The sequence below is a fragment of the Malaclemys terrapin genome, chromosome 19, assembly GCF_027887155.1.
Source record: "Malaclemys terrapin pileata isolate rMalTer1 chromosome 19, rMalTer1.hap1, whole genome shotgun sequence".
Taxonomy (NCBI): Eukaryota; Metazoa; Chordata; order Testudines; family Emydidae; genus Malaclemys; species Malaclemys terrapin.
The window spans coordinates 3,568,320-3,572,933 of record NC_071523.1 but is presented as its reverse complement, the minus strand read 5'-3'; positions in this window follow the sequence as shown (position 1 = coordinate 3,572,933).

The following is a 4,614-nucleotide window of genomic DNA, read 5'->3' as shown; positions in this document are numbered from 1 at the left end:
GGAGTGCGCCGGGGTCGGGGAGCCGGGGAGCCGGGGAGTGCGCCGGGGTCGGGGAGCCGGGGAGCCCGGGGGGTGCGCCGGGGTTGGGGAGCCCGGGGGGTGCGCCGGGGTCGGGGAGTGCGCCGGGGTCAGGGAGCCCGGGGAGCCGGGGAGTGCGCCGGGGTCGGGGAGCCCGGGGGGTGCGCCGGGGTCGGGGAGCCGGGGGGTGCGCCGGGGTCGGGGAGCCGGGGGGTGCGCTGGGGTCGGGGAGCCGGGGGGGGGGTGCGCCGGGCCCGCGGGGCTGGGAGCCGGGGGGTGGTCGGTCGGGGCTGGCACCCCAGGGCCCGAGCCGACCCAGGCTGGAGCCGCGGGGGGACCAGCCTGGGCCGCGCCTCCTCCCCCCGCCCCCCTTACCTGCTTCAGGCTTCCCGCGAATTAAATGTTCGCGGGAAGCAGGGGAGGGGGCGGAGACTTTGGGAGGGGGCGGAGTTGGGGCGGGGGCGGGGCTGGGGGCGGGGGCGGGGCCCCGGGGAGTGTCCTCCATTTGGAGGCACAAAATATGGTAACCCTACTTTTTCTTATATAGGCTCCTATTACCCGCCACCCCCACCCCCCGTCCCGATTTTTCACATTTGCTGTCCGGTCACCCTAGATGGATAAAACCAGATTCAGAGTTGTACTCTGAGAATCCCTAAACTCCGGAGGTTTACACTCCAAGTCTCTCCCCTCTACTTCCTCTGGCCTCTGCACTTCCTGACAAATGCAGGCAGTGGCCACAAGATGGCACTGTGCAACATGCTCAGGGAACCCACTGGTCTTCCCATGCAACACCCCTGGGTGTAAGGGGCGATCAGCCATTATCTCCCAGGGCCCAGCTGGCATCCATGAAGCACAGTGGGCAGTTAAGGAGGAAGGAAAACAGCTGGGACTGCTAGGCCAGCTCCCAGTGGTCTGTACCCAGCCCTGCACCTCCTGTAGAGCCACTGGGTTTTCCCTTACTATAGGGACTGTGTGGATTTGGTTTGGTGGACCCCATGAATCCCACAGCCATTCGTGTAGCTCCAGCCTCTTCCTTCCCTTTAGCCTTTAAAATAGGTCTCACCTTCACAATGATGCTACTCAACGCTGAAAAGCAGTCACAAGCTGTAGTAACCCTATATTTCTTGAATGAAGAGACGGATTAAGCAGCTCTGATTGCACCAGGCAGGGAACTATATCGCTGGGGCACATAGCTACAAAATGTCCTACCTCCCATTGACTCACATTTATTAGCAGAGCAAACCAGATAAGCTGCTAGTTCAGATCCAGGAATATAAAGACAGAAAGTGGCTGGGCAGAATCAGATACAGCCATTCAGGATCTTGAATATAAATCACAGAGTCATAGAAGATTAGGGTTGGAAGAGACCTCAGGAGAATTTTGAACCTCTTTGAAAATCAACCAATTTTGAACTCAAATACTTGATTTGACAGGGAATTAATTCAAAGACTTTAAAATAGGAGTAATATGCTCTGACAAACATGTGCCTAGAAGGATGCGAGTTGCTGTATTTTGAATGGTTTCAGAGTAGCAGCCGTGTTAGTCTGTATCCGCAAAAAGAAGAACAGGAGTACTTGTGGCACCTTAAATTTGTTAGTCTCTAAGGTGCCACAAGTACTCCTGTTCTTCTTTTTGTATTTTGAATAAGTGCATCCTACTGCTATACTGCAAGCAGGCGCTCCTGAAAATAGAGTTGGAAAGACAAAAGAGGGTGTTTTCCCCTCCAATAGCTCCACACCAGCTTGGCAAGGTTTTCTCGGTGGTAAAAGGAGGTTTCAGTAATGGACCTAAGTAATGTGTTCTCTTTGAATGCTCTTGTCGTGCCAGATGATATTGGCTGCTCTGGGTCTTGGATTTCATGTCAAGCAGACGCCTTGCTTTGTGGTGATCTAACATCCCTACCACCACCTCCAATAACAGGCCACTTATATCTGTGCTGTATGTAAGTGATGTGGGAGGACATTATGAATGGGCAGGGGGCTTCTGCAGATGAGACCCAGTCAAACCAGGTTGTTGGGGGTTCCTGGCTGGATTTTGAACCATTCACTTCCCCAGACAAGTTCAGACTCAGATTTAATTCTTGATACCTGGTTGACAATCATCTTCCTAATCTCCCTGGGAGCAGCACTCCCTGTACAAATGAGACAACTCAAAACCTAACAGAGCATTCTAACACAAGGAATTTAACTGGTTGTTGGACACCGTGATAATTCTACAGAAACACCCGGGTCATTGGTGGTACTGTGCAAACAGCCAGCTTGTATAGTTCTTCCCTCCTGATAAAAACACCAGAGAGTTAGCTAATTTTTCCCAACTTCATTTGGTTGTGAACTTCTAAGCCTATTAAAATACTGAAGATGAAAACCAGACATTTGATTGGCGGCTGTAACTAGATGTGAATTGCCCACAAATGTCCCAGGGGCTGCCATTAATTTGTCCCCTCTACTTTAATGAGAATGAAAACTTTCTATACTCAAATATTCTAAGCACAAGTTCCACCTTCCTGTTCTCATAATCTCACACTATTCTCCCCCTCCTTTCTTCCAGGATCTGCCTTTAACATTAGTTGAGAGGCAGTCTTGTTGTCATGCTATACTTAAGATTTAGTCCCTGGACGCAACATAAACCCCTGTTATTGGAAGCTTAGAATCTAGCTATAAAACTGTCAAAAAGAGGAGAGTCTTATCCTTGAACAACTGTCAGCTGTATTGCTAACAATCTTTAGCTACTGGCACTTGGCAATTTGCAAACCCTACAAAGGTAAAAAGCACAAGTTGGGAGTTCTAGACGTAGTTTTGGAAATTTCTGAAAACAGTGGGGTTAAACTGCTTTAAGGCCTCTTCATAACAGTCCTTGGAAACAAAAAGGGAATTATTAGACTAAAAACCAAGCATTAAAATTTTTCACAGATACATAAGAATTATTTTTACATCCTGAAATATGGCTATTCTATGTCTCCCTTCCCTTAAGAATTCTCTGCACTTATTCTCCCTACATTCAAGGTCTGTCTAAAGCCCATTCAAATGGGAAAGTCTCCCATTGATTTTCATAGCCCCCCAAAGCCCAGAATATTCCCACATTTTCTTCACTTTCAGGGGTAAACAGAGATCCTAAACCCCCTAACACCAGAAATCATCGGAGCAGCAGAACAAAGCGGTCATGATCTGGGGGTTGAATTGGGGAAGAAGGTAATGGTGCTTTCCAGGGTCCACCCACAACATATGCTCCGCCCACTTGACACGAAAAGTGGTAGCATGTGCGAGTGTTCAAGGCTGATCATAGGGGATCTCTGGATTCCTTGATTTTAGCTCTCCCGCATTCAAGTGTGAATATACCTTGGCTGAGCTTCTGGACAGGCAAGAGGGTCAGAAAGAGAAAAATAAAGGGCCATATTTCCCAAGCTCACCCACTCAGGGTGCCAAAGGGAACTGCCACCATAGAATGTGTAGCTCTGGAAGAAATGGGGTCTAGTGGTTAAGAAACTGGATTGAGGGATCGTCTACACAGGGAAATTTACTGGCATTATTCAATACTCTCCCTGTGGCCACACTTATTCCAGAATTATACTGGTATAACTATAGCAGTATAATTATGCTGGTAAATTTCCCTCACAATCCTGGGAGTGAGAAGACCTGGGTTGTAATTTTGTCTCTGCCACTGACCTGCTGGGTGACCTTAGGCAAATCCCTTCATCTCCGTGCCCCAGTTTGCTCCCATACTCTGTCTGTCTTGTCTATTTAGCTTGTTGTCTCCTGGGGGCAGGGTCTGTCCCTGACTGGGTGCATGCAGCGCCCAGCACAAAACTGTCCTGATTGCACTTAGTGCCAATAGGTGCTACTGGAATCTAAATAATACTGCATAAGATCCTCATGGTGTGATTGTCCATTTTCTCACCTGCTTTGAGCAGTGACAGTGTTACAAGGGTGGCATGTGAAGGCTCCTCACTGGTGTCTCAGTCAGTCTCCCTATTGAAATGACTGGGGCTATTCAGAGCTGCTGTTTCAGGCTCTCTGCAAACTCAGGCAGATATCTCCCCTTCAGCGGCACTCAGCTCACATTTTCAACATTTGCAGCTAGCCAGTGACTTTGAATGCAGCTGAGATGCGAGAGCAAGAAGCCAGCTTAGGAGAGAGGTCCCGGAACAAGGTACGGGGGGGGGACGGGGGGACGACACTAGCCCAGTTCGAGCCCCACCAAGAACCATGGGGCGCTAACCCTCCTCCCAGTCCCAGCCTTCCCGCTGGCAGGGCTCTGGCTCTCTCACGCCCCGCACGATGAGGACTGGGGCTCTGGCCTGAACCCCAAAAGGGTGGGCTGGCCCAGCGGCAGGCTGTGGAGAGCCCCGCCAAGGAGCAGGGCTGGGAGGAGGCGCAGCCGATGCGCCGGCCCAGGGCGTCCGGTCCGGCTCGCTGTGCCGCCCGCAGCGCTTCTCCGGAGCCGTCCCTGTCCCGCCCTGGGGGTGTCCCCGGCCTGCGGACCCGCCCAGGTAGCCGCATCCTGGGGCCGCCCCCGCTCCTCCCCCCGCCCCCGGCCCGCCCCCCGCTCGCTCTCCCCGCGGCTCCATCCCGGGATCGGCCGGCCGAGCTGACAGTCTGG